Genomic DNA, 20,173 nt, shown 5'->3' with positions numbered 1-20,173 from the left:
ATATTATTTGCATCATAAACTAGTCGTAATATCCATGTGGATGGCAATTTAGGCATTTTCTGAGCACTAGACATGCGTCCACGGGGAAGTTTTCCATCAACGATAACATCCCACATGGAGGCTACATATGACTGAAGTACAAAGAGGAATGCTTAGGGTGGAATGCATGCTGGTTAGGGATAAACATGGATAGCATCCAATCGATAACATTGTAATGTCCCCGTTATAAAATAAATAATAATTTATTTTTTGTAACGGGCTGATTGATTTATTTTATCTCAGACCCATTTTTATTTTGTTTTTGTAGTTTGTGTCGTTGTCGGTTAACTTTGTACACCCTCGAAAAGTTTTTTCCGATGGGTATTTAAGCACAGCTCGTAGGTAGTCTATAGGCATGCTTTGGATTATGTTTTTTTTTGTATTGCAGATTCCTGTTGGAGTTCACGATTGTTCGCCATTTCGGAAGTGAAAGATCTTCCCTATTTGGCTCGCGCGGTTTCGGTGGGATTCAACCCTCACCCTATTTCGTTTGTATACTTTTCTGTCAGTTTTGGCAAATTGAAGCTCTATCATTGTAGGTTGATTCTCTTGTGATTGAATGAATAAGGTATTTGTAAGAATTTGGCTTAGGCTAGAATTCACCCAAGAACTAAAGAACTCAACACAAGCACACAGTAGACCAAAATAAACAGAGTATGATCAGAATGACGATATTCATTCAATAACTGGTTGAGAGTACACTAGGAGTGCCTGAATATAAAGGCCTCAGGAGGGCTTCTAGAATGCATAGAAGTTAGCATCATGATATGTCATACAACTAGGCACATGTCCACTAGATATGGGTTATCCTCCATTAAGCACGGGATTAAGTGCGATGATGTGAGGATAGGCCTACAATGGTGTAGCACGCAAATCAGTGGTGTAGACAACATGTGCTAAATGAGGAGTGCGAATAACTGTGTTGTCATCATGACAACTCAGTGAATGATGCATACTCCTATGTTGTAGACACCATGTGCATAATTAGAGTTGCGTAACTCAATGAGAGTACACAAACTCCTAAGTGTCTCACCTAAAATAATAATAAAATATTTAAATAATGCATTAGCCTAAGTAAAACTTAAGTAAGTGTAATAAGTAAATACTTATTTACACCAATAGTATTTCATCATACATTCTGTATTTTCCTTGCACTCCTCTTCCCATTCTCTTGTTTGCAAATCTCGTCTTCATTCCGTACTCACTTTCTGTGCTACGTTCATTAACTATATTGCTCTCTTTTTCCATCGTACAATATTGTTGCATGACACCCCATCTCCATTGTGTCACCGTATGGCCATATGGCCTTTAGGACATCACCCTACGAACGTTCCTCTTCTAAGCATCTCTGTACGACATTCCCAGAAAGTCTATCATACGAACTTCAGTTGTCACCGTACGGACTCAAAATTGTCCTCGTACGAACTCCCTATTGTCATCGTATGGACTCCTGTTCGACGTGGTGAAACACCTCATCTTCCACCGTATTGTCTCTTCCATTTCCATATGGGCTTTGCTGAGGATTGCATTGTACGACTAGTCCTCCATACGACTTGCAAAACACATACGTATGCCATCTGCAATAAGCTGTACTAACTGTCTTCTGCCCTTTTGTGCACCTAACATCCATATTCAGGTGATCTCTTATGGTATTCCAACGTTTTTGAATCCGAGAGACATAGGAACATTACAAACATTACCAACAAACTCCCTTAACCAATAATTACGGAAGAAATAATAAGTAGGCATAGTGGCGATTAATGAAGAGACACGAACCCTTGCAAAGGGACACTCATGGAAGCATCCCATTCCTTTGGGGAAAATAAGATATTTGACGACATCAAAAGAAAAGAGAACAAGGTAGAGCCAACAACCAAATAAAAAAAGACTCCTAGCGAAGATAGGAGAGGTTCATAGACACAGACAGATAGTGAAAGACAAGCATCAACAGTATAGATAGACGTTTCTATGCAGAACGGCCAAACCACAGTCCAACGTGGATAAGGAACGAACTATTCTATTGGAAAATACATATGACATATAGACAAACATAGGAAAGACAAAATACGAAGCAGGGATTGATCATCAGATCAAGTGGTTTCGAGATGTATTTTTATTGATCATCTTCCACCCACCATTAACCGGTTGTGTAAATACAAAGGAGATCAGAGACAAATAGTATCTTACTCTGAATTCCTGAAGTATATTGACCCATCAGACACAAAGAATTAATAGAAGATTTAAGTGGAAGTTGTTGCCCAATTGAAAGAAAGGTACAAAATTCAAGGAAATTGTCTCAAATTCTTGAGAAATCCTATAGGGGACATTACAGGATTAGAATTCATAATCATCAAGATAGAGGCACACTAACCCACACTGATTTATGCTTTCACAAATATTACATTCCCTTATACATTTGAGAAACGTTATAGGTGCATCCATTGGAGCGAACTTGAATATCTCAACGACGTTTTCATATAATGATAATCATAAGTGATCCCAATACATTTGGGAAGAGAAGAACAACTTAGTCAGTAATAAGTGACAGTTATTATGGAATTCAGGAAGGATCAAGAGAATATAGAAGAAAGAATTATGTAAGAGTGCATGCAAGTTAAATGAATATTATTAAATTTGGAAAAATATTAAAAATTTAAGGAAGGAGTTTGATATTTATTTCAACTATTTTAAATTAAACTTAAAGAAATCAGTCCTGAACTTTAGGGGTTTGGAAGGGGACATTATAGTGGTATTAGAGCATAATCTTGCCATCCTGTGAGTGAAGGCTTATGGAAACTTACGAGAGAAGGATAAATAAAACAACAATGAATGACTTAGCAAATGAGGGGAAATCCTATATGGAGCAAAATAACCAAACCAACCAAACCATATTGAATCAAATGGAAAAATCGAATAGCAGTTCTCCAAGCATTACAAGATATGGGAAATTCTATCAACAATTTTAGAGGTCAACCCAACCAGGCAAGAGAAACTAGCTCCACTCACTTAGAAAATAATAATGTGTTTTCTGCAACTGGAATACCACAATCATCATTCTTATGCAGAGCAGAACTATCGAGAGAAGAAGATGGAATAGAATAACCAATGACTAGGACTAAAGAAATTGCGAGGGCATATGCAACTCTAGCACCTAACATTAGAGAAGTAATATCTTTCAAAGAATTTGGTGATGATAAACGAAGGGAGACATCTAGAAGGACTATAAATGAAGAACTCAAACATAAAATCAATAAAATTAAGCGTCCACATTTTGATGGTTCAGAAAAGATTATGCCGTGCCAATGGTTAGAAAAATCAAACACATTTTTAATTCTAAATCCCATGACAGAAGAAGATGCATTACAATTTTCTATATAGCATCTAGAGGGAGCAACACATGATTGGTGGACCCATGGGCATATCTCATTGGGACATAAAGATGCAAAATACTATGAAGAATTCTCCCAAAAGCTCATGAATAGGTTTGATGATATGGACATCGAATGGTATTTCCAAGAACTAACTCAACTCAGACAAACTGGAATAGTGGAAGACTATGCTCACAAATTTCAAGAGTTGTCAGCTATGGTTCTAGACCTTTCCCAAAAGAGACTCACTAATATATTTATAGAAGGATTAAAAGAATCCACCAGGCACTTTGTCAAACCACATGAACCACAAAACTTGGAAGAAGCCATTAGAAAAGCAAAAATGGTAGAATCAAAATCATCAAAAGAAAGATCTAAGAATTTCTCGGCAAAGACAGAGCATAGAAATGAAGACTCGCCCAAAGACCAGAGAGAGAAAGAATGTTATTTCTGCAAAGCGAAATGGAGTAGAGGACACCAATGCCTGAGTAAGGAAGCCCAAAAACAAAAAGAGGACACATTGAAGAAAGGCATATGTTTCAAATGTAGAGGTCCTTGGGAACCTGGACATAAATGTGACAAGAAGAGTCAACTCCATAAAGTAGAAGGAACGCCTGAAATAAATAATGAAGAAACTCCAAACAAAAGTGCAAACAATGATCAAGAGAGGATATGGGAATATGAAATCATTCAAGCTTTGAGGAGGTTCAACTTTAGTCATACCCTAATCAGGAAGTGTACATATCAAACAATACATATATGTACATATTTTTATAATTATTAATAGAAATTTAATATTTGGTTTAAACATGGGAAAGAGCGGCAATTAAGGGAGAACTGCTAATAACACCCTATTGTTAGCACCTTCCTAAGAGTGCAATTAGGGATAATAGCTAGGGCACCCTATTGCAATAGTATGTTAGGGAGAATCGTGGTTAGGACACCCTATTGCTCTGTAATTAAGAGAGAACGCTAGAGCACCCTATTGCAAAATTAGTTGAGGGAGAACCGTTGAGGACACCCTATCATAGTGATAGTAAAGGGAGAATTGCTAGCAGGGCACCTACTACGCTTTGATTATGGGAGAACTGCTAGGACACCCCACTATAGAGAAAATATTTAAGTGATCTAGGACGAGATAAAGTCTCTCGTAGGGACAATAAGGACTGCTCATCCAATAAACCATGAGGCGAGATAATAAATAGCCAGGAGCAGAGAAGTGCATCGAGATAAGTTTCAAATTTTTTCTCTTAGTAATTTGAATTGAAATTTATCATCTTGAGATCTAATTAAATTTATAGTTCTAATTATAATACAATTTTAATCTCAGTTTCAAACTTTCTTTTCAGGATCACGGGATTGCATGTTGACATTGCAGATTACCACTCACATTGGAGGATATCTAATTGCTTGAGGACAAACAATTTTGGGAAGGGCAGACTGTAACATCCCCTATCTAAAATGATAATATATAATTAAATAATAAATAAACCCATAAAGTTGATAAATAATATATTATTACTATAAAATCTATTATTTCCTATTAATATAATAAAATAAATAAAATAACGCATTATTATCATTAAATATATTATTAGTAATTAATAAAAATAAAAATAATAAGTTATTAATTATAATACCAAATACCATAATCAATTATTAAATATAACATAATAAGATATGCTAATCAGTATCTAATACGAAGAATATATAATTATAAATTAGTATAAATGTAATACAAAAATAATAAAATAATTTTGACTATTAGATTGCATATTAGAGAAGGATTTGTCAAAGACCATCGTGTCTCTTAATCATCGTACAATATTATATGCATCATAAACTAGTCGTAACATCCATGTGGACGATAGTTTAGGCATTTTTTGAGCAGTAGGCATGCATCCACGGGGAAGTTTTCCATCAACAATGACATCCCACATGGAGGCTACATATGATTGAAGTTCAAAGAGGAATGCTCAGGGTGGAATGCACGGTGGTTAGGGATAAACATGGATAACATCCAATCAATAACATTACCAACAAACTCCCTTAACCAGTAACTACGGAATAAATAGTAAGTAGGCACAGTGGTGATTAATAAAGAGACACAAACCCCTGCGAAGGGGCACTCTCATGGACGCATCCCATTCCTTTGGGGAAAATAAGATATTTTACGGCATCAAAAGGAGAGAGAACAAGGTAGAGCCAACAACCAAATAAAAAAAAGACACCTAGCGAAGATAGAAGTCCATAGACACAGACAAATAGTGAAAGATAAGCATGGACAGACGTTTCTATGCAGAACAACCAAACGACAGTCCAATGTGGATAAGGAATGAACTATTCTCATTGGAAAAATACATATAACATATAGACAAACATAGGAAAGACAAAATACGAAGTAGTGATTGATCATCAGATCAAGTGGTTCCGAGATTTATTTTTATTGATCATCTTCCATCCACCATTAACCGGTTGTGTATATACAAAGGAGATCAGAGACAAATAGTATCTTACTCTAAATTCTTGAAGTATATCGACCCATTAGACACAAAGAATTAATAGAAGATTTAAGTGGAAGTTGTTGCTCAATTGAAAGAAAGGTACAAAATTCAAGGAAATTGTCTTAAATTCTTGAGAAATTCTATAGGGGACATTATAGGATTAAAATTCATAATCATCAAAGATAGAGGCACACTAACCCGCATTGATTTATGCTTTCACAAATATTACATTCCGTTATACATTTGAGAAACGTTATAGGTGCATCTATTGGAGTGAACTTGAATATCTCAGCCACATTTTCATATAATAATAATCATAAGTGATCCCAATACATTTGTGAAGAGTAGAACAACTTAGTTAGTAATAAGTGACAGTTATTAGGGAATTCCGGAAGGATCAAGAGAATATAGAAAAAAGAATTATGTAAGAGTGCATGCAAGTTAAAAGAATATTATTAAATTTGGAAAGATATTAAAAATATAAGGAAGGAGTTCGATATTTATTTAAACTAGTCTAAATTAAACTTAAAGAAATCAGTCCTAAACTTCAGAGGTTTTGAAGGGGACATTACAGTAACGTAGTCTTTATGGCCGAAGAACTTCTCTTAATAGACTTACAAGGAATATAGCTTGATTCTAAAATCCATCAGTAACCGAGACATCTAAGCATATCATATACATTTGATCTCGACTCAACATGGGAAGAATGGACTTATCGAATGTCTATTCGATATTGCAATTCAATATTAATGTATGAAATTCATAGGCACATTTCTTACTGCTGTAAATTTTAATGCAAATATATACATAATAATTTATGATTAGTAAAACTGACCACATAACTTGGTCTAGAAGACGTGGGGCTTGGCTTGACTCTAAGCAACCGACTATTCATGACGTTAGCTATCCAAAGTTCAGAGCTCAGAGTAACAATGAATACGACTTGTCCTCAATTATTCTCAGCAAAATAAAAATAAGAGAAACGTAGGAGAGCAGAGGTATAAAATGTAGAATATGTGTTTTTGGTTCTCCCAACTTGTATAAATAAAGGAGGCATTCGAAAATAATAAAAGCTTCCAAGAAGCCGTGACTCTTGAGCAGTTATAAAAAGAAGAATCGTCTTCTTGAGTCACCGATAAAAATGCCAAGTCTATATTCTCGCCTCTTATAAGGAAGTAAATAAATATGGAAAAGAACTTGAAGGTCACTTATTCAAAAGGATAATTTATATATATATATATATATTATTATGATTACATCATATTAAATATTTATCCAAGGTTGTACCTACTAAAGTATGCATATCTAAATACATATATCACCTAGAAGATTAATTATCTCCATATCTTTTCCAGGTGTACGCATATTTAGATATACATATTTTTATAGATATAGGCTTGTATAAATTAATACTATGGTGTCACCTTATTTTTATATCTATGTGCACTTATATATATATATATATATATATATATATATATATATATATATATATATATATATATATATATATATATATATATATGTATATATATGTATGTATTATATTGAAGTGATGAGAATATTAATCATAAACCATTAAAGGTATGTACTTTAATTAAGTTAAAATGATAAAATATTTAAAAAATTATCCAATAGCTCATGCGTGTCCTATGATTGTATTCTGTTATACAAGTCGTTAGGTCCTCAACCATGGTGATTCAAAATTCATACCCATTTGTCCAGTGATGGTGATGCCCCTGTGCCCAATTCTTTTCTGACAATGCTTCCACCCCTTGCTCTCTACAAGGAAATTCTCCACAGTTAAATCCTCTCGGTGCTTCACCCCTGTGAGCATCACCTAGATCCAATGAGTGCTAAGTGTTCCATTTATTCTCATTAGAGATGGATTCATGTTGAATCACTACTCATGAAACATGGGTCATTGAGTTTGACTCAAAAATCACACAGTTAAATCCTGATAGCACTATCACAAGTTATTATTCATAAATGATCGTAACAGCTAACCGCCTTCTCAATTCCCATTATTTTCATGATAAATAACCATCCCCAATAGCTTTAAAATATCATCATAACGGTTAATTAGCATGTCATCTTCATATGAAATTATAACGATTAACCATCTTACCATTTCACGTGATTATAACAAATTTCGACTGTCAACTGACTTCACATGAAACCTCAATAGCTATATGAACATTTTAGATTGAGTCAAAAATTGGGATGTAACATAACATACCCTTCCCCTTTTAGTTAGAAATGATTTTGAAATTGGGACAAAATTTGGGATGTAACACCTAAATAGTCAGAAATGATTTTGAATCATAAGAACAAGATTCAACACTTATTTTTACAAGTTTTAATGAATCTTTTACTATTTTTTTGAAGAATATCTAGTTATTTTAAAAATTTCAAGCCCTAGTAGTTTGTTTAGTTTTTTTAAAACTTTGAATGATATCTAAAAATATTGAAACTAATTTAGATTGTTTGATTGTTTAACTAAAACATTTGTTTTGTGTTATTAATTTCTCTATGTAGGGCAATAGTTAACCTCAAATTCAGCATGGCTAATTTAGAGGAAGAGTGACTACTAACACCATGCCCTTTGGGATATATAGGCACCTGACCTTAAACTGCTAGAGATAAGGCATAAAGGTATGCCTATGAACAACCAGATGAGCCTAGGCAGATAAGGCATAAAGGTATGCCTATGAACAACCAAATGATTCTAGGAAGGTGATTTGCATAAAATGTGAGAGTAATTTTTGGAGGCATAAACCACCTCAAATACCACCTTGCAGACATTAGGAAGCATGAAACAATTTCATGTGACGAAATGACATAAGAGATAAAAAGATAAGTTAATGCGCTAATTGCAGTAGGGGAATAGAAAAAATTGCAAATGGAGAGGGGAAGATTAGTTGTAAGAGAAAACATAGCTGAAATTGAAAGTGTTCCAATTGAAATTGAAGAAGCAACATTTGAGAGCATTTGTCTTTATGGTCCGTACGTCCGCAAACAAAGTGCCTCCTCTTTTACCACTTTTGCTTCCTCTAGTAGAGTGCATGGTTCTTCACCACCATCAACATTAGGGATAGGGAATTATTTTGTGCCTAGGAACGCACCCAGGGCACAACCATCATTAGAGGTCATTGGATGGATAAAAAAGGCATATGAGAAAACAGACATTGCATATGCTGATTTTTGGTATTTCAACATTCTCCCATTGCATGTGGTTGAGAGTCCCTATTGGCTAAATTTGGTAACCGCAATTACAGTTTCAAGAAAAGAGTGCAAGACCCCTTGTCGCAAGGATTTGGGAGGGAGGTTAGTAAATAATCAAGATCCACTTGATCTCATATTAAAATTTTACTTTTTCCTTTTTTATTCAATCAAAATTGTGTACTATGACTTGATTTCCTTTTGTTTTTGTAGGTTGCTTGTAAATACAGTGGATAGGGCAAGAGCAGTAGTATAGGACCAAAAAAGAGTGGACTAAAAATGGCTGCACCCTTCTTTCTGATGGATGGACAGATGGAAAAAACAAACCATTATTAGTTTTTTTGTTGCTTGCAAGGATAATGTGGTGTTTTGGAAATCGGTTGATGTCTCCAACAAGGTGCAAATGCATAGCCATTGACATTAATGTTAAAGAATATTGTCATGGAGGTGGGAGTAGAGGATATAGTGCAAATAATCATGGATGATGCATCAACATATGTGACAATAGGTAAATTTATGTTACATAATGCATATGATTAAATATTAATAAGTGATATATAATTTAGTTTTGAGGTTAAACATGGAAACTAATTTTTGATTAGTTTTACTAATATGCCAGGTAGAATCCTCCAAGAGCGCCACCCCACTCTTTTTTTGGACATGTTGTGCAACACATGTCCTTGACTTTCTTTTGGAGGACAGGATTTTACAATTTACAGCTAGTTTTACGACATCAAAATTGGACATCCAACCTTGCCACCCAAACAAAACCTATACACTCGAACAAACCATCATTTTTATATATGTTTAACCACCATTACTAAAAAGAAAATAACCCTACACATGAAGAACCGAGCAGCATTGCAGAAATTGCAGTCTTCTTTATTGATGTAAGATGCATTCTTGGGCTCACTTCTTCCACCAATGCGCTCTTAGAGCCATTCGTTCAGCTTGGCCTCTGTGATATCAGATTTACCATCACCACCCATCTCTTTACACTTTTGAAGCTGCTCCATCAACTTTACCTTGTCCTCCACAATCCAACTTCAAGCGCACTTCATTTCATCCATGTCCTTGTCCAAAAAGTGGGTCATTACCACCATTTTTAAAGCCACTCATCCCTTGCAGGCTTCCCTAAACTTGCGATTTCTGTTTCTTTCGTCAATTCTCCACATGAAGGGGGTGTACTTGGTCCCTTCAATTTTATCTAGACCACTTTTCTTATCCCCCAAATTAATCTCCAGGTCTGGAATAGATTTCTTTAGGATTTCCTCCACTCCTCAAAGTGCTTGTCTTGGCACAATGGTTTTCATTATTAGTTTGATCGTGTTCTTATCTTCTCCAAGTTGTAGAGCCCCATGCCATTATCATTGAGAAAATGTTTATGTTAGTTCGATGACAATTCTCCACCTAGTGAAACATGTCACCTAGAAGTATCATAACACTCTTTGAAAGTTTTTTTGTCTTCAAAATTGAACATTTTGTTAATCCTCTTCTTTGTCATGTATTCATGGTAGGGATTCTATTGCTTGGGGCAAGTGAGAGTAATTACAATCTCCATCTTTCACAATTGCTCCAGAGTACACCTTCCAAATAATTAAAAAAGACGTGAAGGAAATGTTCCATTGTCACTTTTACAAGCTTAAAATTCGGCCTCTCCACAATAAATGCCATGTTCATCAGTGGTTACTAGCCACTTGCTCCAACTATAACATGAAATTTAAACCGTATGCCGACGCCAAAGCCATGCCACCTTTAATGTTTTTCTTGTTGCATACAGACTAAGGGAGAGAAATAAATATTGTATTTGATTGTCCTCATCCATTCGTAAGTGTTGGAAATCTTCAAGGATGATCTCATGCCACTTGAAGGTTAATGCGCAATTTGATAGCTTATCAGACTCTTTGTTACCTTGTTTGCAGACATGTGTAATTATGAAATCATCTAGGGGTGTCATTTCTTGAGTTATTTGCTCTATGTAGTTTTTCAACTACCAAGCATGCAGGTCGCCTTTCATTATTGAATGTAAAATGATTTGTGAATCCCCTTCTACATGAAACTTTCTGACTCCTAACCTTTTGGCTGCCCTTATTGCTTGCAGAGTCACCTTCACTTTGGCAACATTATTTGTTGCATCTAGCAACTATTTTTCCCCTCGTGCTCTTAGATTACCATTCCAGTCTTGGATGACGAATCTTGCTCTTGAAGGCTCAGGGTTGCCTTTTCGAAGCACCATCAAAATTACATTTCCACTAACCCTCACTAGGTATTTCCTTTTCAACTTCAAAAACATTCACACCTAGTGGATTAACCCATATAATCTCATCTACAAGCAATAACATTAACATAATTAAATAAAATAATAATATTATTAATGAATTATATAATGTATTATCAGTTAGCTAAGTTATTGGTTCGAGTTTAGGTTCAAAGAACCGATTCACTGGTGCGACAAAATTTTGAAATGGGGTTTGGATTCGTTAGTACAAAAACATGTAAAAACTATATATATACACATGTATGTGGCCTAGAAGAATAAAGTAAGATATTAGAATGCCACAGAATATCATAAAAACAACAAAAAAACTATAAACTTGTAATCATGGCATCATATATGTTATACACACCAAAATATTAAAATAATATCGAGCTCAGGTATCATTATTTTAACTTTCAACAATTATAACTTTACACTAAGTTTCAATCATCTAATGGAATATCTAAATCTACATCTTCTTCTTCATCCAAGGCATTAGTTGATTCACAAACAGTGTCAGTTTCAATGTGATCAGCTGCACTAACATTCTTGCTTTCTATGTTGTCAAACGTTTATCAGTTTTCATTGTACAGAGAGCTTGTTTCTTTTAAATTAATATTCACTTGAATAATGTTGTATAATAAGCTTGCAACTCCCTTCACCTATTGAAGATATTGTTTAATATTTAAAATATGATTTATTACTATACAAAGCTTCCAATTAATCAGACAAGGGTCATTATCAGCTATTGGATATAAAAATTTCCTGGGAGAAATCTTGAGGGCTAGTTCAATTTGATGTAATAAATAGTTGAACTCCAACAAATTTTGTTTTGTAATGTTAAAGATCTTTATTCAATTTCTATAATAATCATTTTATGCACTAAATTATAGAATGTTTTTCAGTGAAACTGTACTTGGTTCTGCTTGGGTTTGCCTTGGTTTGACCAAGGTTCAGCCTGGAGGAACCACCCTGTCTGGGTTCAAACCCAGGTGGAACCCAAAAGTGAACCTGCACGGAGACCAAGGACAAGGTTGAAATTTGGCTTGTTCCAAGGGTCGGGGGGAGAACTAGGCAACTTAGTTAAATACAAATATATGATAATAATCTATTATTAACAATGTACATAAATAATATATAATAATATTAATATTAATATGATAGTAATCAACAATATATAATATTAATATGATAGTATTTAACAATATATAATAATAAAATGATAGTATTTAACAATATATAATAATAATAATATATTATTTGTTGATATAATCCTAGTTAACTATATATATATATATGTAATAACCCCAATAGGTTATAACTTCTTCAAACACCAAAAATCTTTATACTTCAGTTGTTTGACATTTCGTCAAACACTTTGCAAGCAAGCTCTGATACCACTGTAATAACCCTCCTCAAATCTGCCCTCAAAAAATGCTGCTGAAAGCTCAAGGAATTTCATCAAACAATTCACATGCAAGGGGCGTATGACTGATATAGTTTTTCAGCTGGCTTTAAATGACTCTTTTTACAATTTGCATCAATGAGAATCTTGTGCTAGAAGATTACAATGGACTACACAATGACCTAACATGAGTGTGCTACTAATTTTGACAATATTCAGTGCATATATATGATCTAAGCATGAGAAATGAACACCTACAGCCAACTGGCATTTTTACAAACAGTTGGTATGCAAACTAACTAGCTGATAAATAATGAGATTGAATTGCTTAAATGACACCAGCAACTATTATCTTTTTGATTGCAATCAAATTTCTAATACAATGCTCATGAAATATGGCCAAGACTTTGGCATTTACATGGATTACCAAAATGACAATGCTGGTATAATGCACACTTACAGCTGAAACTTAGAATACCCTTAAAAAAACAATACTAACAAGGGAACCTGGTTGTAGATGGCTGTAATAATTTTCCTTCAATGCTGCCCCTTCTGCTCTACTTTTTCGAACTGCTTTTTCGGCCTGCTTTTTTAGTTCCGCTTTTTCCGCTTGCTTTTTCGATTCCGCTTTTTCTGCCCGCTTTTTCCGCTTGCTTTTTCCGCCTGCTTTTTTGGTTCCGCTTTTTCGGACTGCTTTTTTGTTTTTGCTTTTTCGGATTGCTACCCTGTTGAATCTCAAGACTATATCTTTCAATGGCGTCAAGATTTTCAGCTTGAAGGGATTTCGTCCTTCAAACTATTGAGACATAACCTCCAGAGAATTCTCCAATTTCTTTGATATTCTCAACCATGCCTAAAAGAAGCTCTTCCATTTCTTTTATGGTGTTCTCACAAGGGCTCAATCCTTCGTTTTCTCAATGTGGGATAAAACATAACTCTCTTTATGTAACTTATGTCTCCAATGTGTTATAAAATAAAGGGGACTCTTTTAATTTAAATATTTTCCACAAACTATAGTCTATGCATTGATAAAGTTAAATATTTAAATTTAACTTTATAAAATAGCTTTATCAATGCAAAACAAATCTTATCAATGATAAACAAGTCTTCTTGCTGATTTTAAACAATTACCATTGACATACCGCTGCCACTGGATGTCCACCCATGCCCTAGATGACTTACTATAAATAGTAAGTATGCCCAAAGTTGCTTCAAAACCGCTCAGAAAGACCTCCAACTGAAACTATGTAGGCCAAATGGCCTCTAAGCCCCTTTAATGTCCTGGTTAGCCTACGGGACCGTGGGGAAATAGGCTAACGACAACATCATGCTATGAATGCTAAAAAGGGGACATTACAGTCCGCCCTTCCCAAAATTGCTTGTCCCCAAGCAATGGCCGAACAACAACCCAATCAATCCACCTGGATCCCAAATGTAGTCATGAACTATACTGCTGTCAGTCAACATAGGATTCTGCAACAACCTCTGAATATTAACCAAGAGGAATCCACAATCAAATTGGCGAATACAACTCACCCAAACTCCAAAGTCAGGAACCCATGAGAAACAAGCTCTCGAAATATCAGAACCCAAGTAGAGTACATAACCCAAACTGCCAACACAGTAAATACCATCAACGCATCCCACTGGTCTATATGGAATGTACAATCCAACTCTGCAACAATGGTGACCACTCCCACATGAAACTGCACCAAATACAAAGAATCCACACTGTACATCTACTGCAGTTAACACAACTCTGTAGATTACGGGCCACTGTCTCATAACCATAACTCCCATGCACCGTTGATGGTGAAAAGACATCACAAGATAAACAGCAAGAAATGGAACCCAAACCAAATCTGCCTGCCACCAAATCCTCAACGCAAGGATCAAATGCTAACTGATGTACATACCCTGCAGTATAATGCTGATAAAAAGAACCAACCCCAGTCAACAGCTCACCATGAACAAGTGATACAACCCACTGTGACTGATCACCAGCTAAGTCAGGAGATGTCATAGCCAAAGGAGTAGAATCAATAACAACAACTGCTGAAGCATCACTCCCAAACTCCTGCTCTAAGTCATGTATTATCAAGCTATCAACCGCAGAACCTATTGCCATGTCATGCCCATCACAACTCTCATCCTGTGGCATCAAACCATCCCATAACTGATGACAAGCACTAGGAATCAAAGTATATCTCCATATCATCATCTCATCAACATGGTCATCACAGTGTAATGCCAATAGAATGCGCCAATCTTAGTCAGTGGCTCAGACTGCAACCCAGATGAAACTAACTGCAATCGATCACTAACCAAGCTGGAACTGACTACTACCTCCGAAGACATCGCCAAGGGAGTAGTATCACTAGCAGGAACCATGCCAACTACCGGCTCACCAACATCACACATGATCTTTGATACAACATCTCTAGTCTCCGAGCCATCATTACTAGAGGCCACCACCATGTTAGGCATACCACAACAATCTGCTATAGCACCCAACTCAACTGAACCTGACTCTAGTAGGAATGGAACCGATATGCCAATGTTAGTATCAAGGGTGGATGCATTCCCATCTCCACTGTCTCTGACAATCTCGACCATGGACATCCTCGGATCACTAGACACCACAGCTTGTGACTGTACAGAATCTGGTAAAGACTGCAGTCGCTCTAACTCCATGGTCACCTTAGCCAAATGAAACTGTGACTCCTCGAAAGCCAATTGTGTACTCTCAAGAATCTCAAAAGTCACCTCGAGCTGCTGAGTAAGCTCACTCACCTCATCTTCCTTGGCCAATAATGCATCGTATGCTGTACTCCCCCACTCCATAAGATAATCTCTGTCGGCTACCAACTGCATATAATCCTGTCTTAGAATCCGAATAGCCTCCCATAAAGAGTGGATCTTTGTCAAGGAAAGATAACTACCTCCCTGCTCATCACTAGTAGGACAACCCCATCCATAAACTGCTAACAACTGACGAGCAGCGTTGAAATGCTGGCAAGCGATAGAAATGTCTCGTTCACTAACTCTCAACTGACTAGACACATGATGGCACTGGCTAGACTGTCTCCTACAAACCTCCTCTGACGCACTGTCTAAAGGAGCATCCTCAAAGTTACTGGTCTCTAGACTATTACCATCCATATCCTGCGAATCAACTCCAAAGCTCATATCAACATACGTAGTATCAAAAACTGTAGCATCGCTGTCCAACCCCTCCGTACCATAAGAAACTGCTGAGGAAACTAAGTCCTCAAAACTATCCACAACATCCCCCTAGGTGTCGTCTGTAATAATTAGATCCTGGGACTCTTCTGTAAACTCTGTCATCTTTGAGAAATCATCATGTGACCTGACTGTAAAAGAAAACTGAGTCCCTGCTATAAGCGCTAACTCCCGAACTGAGCTCACCTCAAGACAAAGCTCGTCCACATGTCTCTCAGAATCCTGGAGAGCCAACTGAATACACACCAAGGAATTCCGAGTATCCTCTAGCTCATGAGAAAGCTAGGCAACCTCCTCCTCCTTCTTCTTCAATGCATCTAAATAGATCCCTGCAAGATTAAGGAGATGATCGCGATCTGAAAGTCGGTGTATGTAACTTACCTTCATTGCCTCCATGCCTTCATTGATTTGCTGTAAGTCGTCACAAGAACCTGTTGTGACTCCTTTTTGTCTCTCCTACAGTTGAATCATCCAAATGTGATTCTCAATCAATCCATACATCCTGTCATGATGAGATAAAGCCACGACAATATCCTTGTCCCTTGTCTTCAGCTGGCTTGCCAAACCAAGTGAAGAGCTACTAGCCTCTATCTCATGTGAAGAAGCATCCAATTGTGCTTGATACTCATTTTCTGCAAAGTCCTGAATGCTCACTTTCTGATCAACTGTACTATCCTCAAACATGACAGTATCCTCAACTGCTGTAACTTCATCCAGCCCAACTATACTGGAATCACTATCTGTGTCAATCACACAATCCGATGTGCCTGTGATATCACCTTCTGATGCAACTGGCTCAACCTGCACAACATTTGTAACCCTTTCTGCCTGTGAAGATGATGCAGATAAACCATTACCTGAAGATGTGCTAATGTCTCCCTGTATCGAATCAGCATGTCTGTTAAACTCCTCATACAAGTTTCTGTCTGTCATAGGGAAGGTACAATCCTTAGGCCTATCAAAACATTCAATCAGTCTCTCCTTAAACTCCACATATGAGGTAATGTGTGCATGACCCATAGTGACCATACCATGATGCCACCACTCGTGTGCTAACCCATCTAGGTGAATTGCTGCATACTTAATAGCTTCTTCCTCAGGCATAGGGTTCATTTGAAAGTATGTGTCAAGCCTTTGAACCCAAGCTCTTGCTGTAGACTTCCTCGAGCCATCATAATATGGTAACTGAAGTTTCGCTACTTTCTTCTGTAGCTCATAGCTCTGGTTCCTGTCATGTCCACGTGGCATATGCTTCATCCGCACATCTATATACTCCCTAAAGGTAATTGCAGCAATAAAATCGGGACGTCCGGCTTCCCAAACTCTCCTCAACTGGTCCTGTATATCAATGATCTAGGGCTCTGGTACGGGCTGCTCTGCGGCTCTAGGAGGAAATGTGGGAATCATGGGCCTTGAACTCACTGTCCTAGCTTGCTGGGGTGCATGACCGAAATTGTTCCCAACTTGTTCACCTCCATTATGTGTCCCATCTTGATTATTACCACTCTGGTTATTAACATTTTGATTATTTCCTCCACCCACAATAGCATTCAACCCCATTTGACAAGCCATCATCTGAATCATAAGCTCAAATCTCTGACTCTGTTCCTGTGCTCTTTACTCTACTGATCGCTGTCCCTGTGCTAAGGTGTCTAATAATTGTAAGAATCTTTCCTTTCCCTGATTTGAACCGGCATTCATTTTGTCAAACATTTTTCTCTCTAGCTGGCTATTTCAAATTCCCTATAAGATCTCCACAGGATGGCAGGACTTATAGCTTTGATACCACTGTAATAACCCTCCTCAAATCTGCCCTCAAAAATGCTGATGAAAGCTCAAGGAATTTCATCAAACAATTCACATGCAAGGGACGTATGACTGATATAGTATTTCAGCTAGCTTCAAATGACCTTTTAACAATTTGCATCAATGAAAATCTTGTGCTAGAAGACTACAATGGACTACACAAATGACCTAACATGAGTGTGCTAGTAAATTTGACAATATTCAGTGCATATATATGATCTAAGCATGAGAAATGAACACCTACAGCCAACTGGCATTTTTACAAACAGTTGGTATGCAAACTAACTAGCTGATAAATAATGATATTAAATTGCTTAAATGACACCAGCAACTATTATCTTCTTAATTGCAATGAAAATTACAATGGTCATGAAATATGGCCAAGACTTTGCCATTTACATGGATTACAAAATGATAATGCTGGTATAATGCACACTTACAGCTGAAAGCTTATAACACCCTAAAAACAATACTAACAAAGAACCTGGTTGTAGATGGCTGAAATAATTTCCTTCTATGCTACCCCTTCTGCTTTGCTTTTTTCGAATTGCTTTTTCAGCCTGCTTTTTCGTACCCGCTTTTTCAGTCTGCTTTTTCGGTTCCGCTTTTTGAACTGCTTTTACGGATTCCTTTTTCCGCCTGCTTTTTCGGTTCCGCTTTTTTCGGGCTGCTTTTTCGTATCTGCTTTTTTCAGTCTGCTACAATGTTGAATCTTAAGACCATATCTTTCAATGGCATCAAGATTTCTAGCTTGAAGGGATTTCGTCCTTCAAACTATTGAGATATAATCTCCAGAAAATTCTCCAATTTCTTTGATATTTCCAAGCTTGCCTAAAAGAAGCTCTTCCATTTCTTTTATAGTGTTCTCACAAGGGCTCAATCCTTCGTTTTCTCAATGTGGGATAAAACATAACTCCCTTTATGTAACTTATGTCTCCAATGTGTTATAAAATAAAGGGGACTCTTTTAATTTAAATATTTCCCACAAACTATAGTCTATGCATTGATAAAGTTAAATATTTAAATTTAACTTTATAAAATAGCTTTATCAATGCAAAACAAATCTTATCAATGATAAACAAGTCTTCTTACCAATTTTAAACAATTACCATCGACATACCGCTGCCGCTGGATGTCCACCCATGCCCAAGATGACTTACTATAAATAGTAAGTATGCCCAAAGTTGCCTAAAAACCCCTCAGAAAGACCGGCAACTGAAACTATGTAGGCCAAATGGCCTCTAAGCCCCTTTAATGTCCTGGTTAGCCTACGGGACCGTGGGGAAATAGGCTAACGACAACATCATGCTATGAATGCTAAAAAGGGGACATTACAATGTAGTTATATAAAGTTGTGAAATTGCTATCAGGATTCAACTACGTAGTTTTTTGAGTTAAACTCATTGCTCCATGTTTCATGAGTAGTGGTTCACATGAACCCATCTCTCATGAGAATGAATTGAACACTTAGCACTCATCGCATCTAGGTGATGCTCACAAAGGTGAAGCGCTGAGACTTCTTGGGAGGTCACCTATCACAATACTACTCTAGCTTGAGTGTGCTTAACTATGGAGTTTCCTCCATAATTAGACCTACTCTGCTAACAACCCCATTTGCAAAACCTTCAACAAGTGTTGTGTGCCTTATGAACCATTCATTAGAAAGCCCCTTAAGCTCATCAGTTGATAAGTAGGATATAAATGCATATTATAATTATTTCATATGTTATATATGTTAATCATATATCATAATATTAGTATCTTCAATCTGAAACATAATGTAATTTGAAATATATATATATATATATATATATATATATATATATATATATATATATATATATATATATATATATATATATATATATATATATATAATACTACTCACAATAATAAATAAACTACTAACAAATATGAAAAAAATGCCATATGTAACACATTAATGTAAAACAATAACTAAAGGTCGCAGCCCAATATGAGAGTTAGTGATGAGGGAAGTTGGGAGGAACCAACCATAAAAGGACAAAGGCAATGTTATCGAAGGGGGATATAGAGAAGACATACAGTAAGCTTTGAATAATCATTCCATTGAGGGTTCTAGAACACAGTCAGCAATTTCATAATAGGGATAAGAAGATTACTTCTATAACCAGAGCAGGGATACGAAGAAGCTAAAGAGGAAGTAATGAGCATTCAAACACAACATAAAGTGCCACGTAACTAGGATTTTTTAATGAAACATTGCAATAAGAAGAGGTGTAATTAAGTTCAAGTTTGAATAATAACGATATTGCCTAGCAAACAGTTGTTTAGTAAGTACCAATTAATA

General features: G+C 36.2%; 1 protein-coding gene across 6 annotated transcripts in view; it reads left to right on the top strand.

The window, feature by feature from the left end:
* LOC149566687 (uncharacterized) overlaps window positions 1-20,173 on the top strand; it is a 289,371-nt gene that overhangs the window by 154,288 nt on the left and 114,910 nt on the right. The window lies entirely within an intron of this gene.

This window comes from Cupressus sempervirens, chromosome 3 (genome assembly GCF_028749045.1).
Source record: "Cupressus sempervirens isolate cs-2001-9-10 chromosome 3, ASM2874904v1, whole genome shotgun sequence".
Taxonomy (NCBI): domain Eukaryota; kingdom Viridiplantae; phylum Streptophyta; class Pinopsida; order Cupressales; family Cupressaceae; genus Cupressus; species Cupressus sempervirens.
The sequence above is the reverse complement of the archived record's forward strand: the minus strand, read 5'-3'. Positions and strand labels throughout refer to the sequence as shown.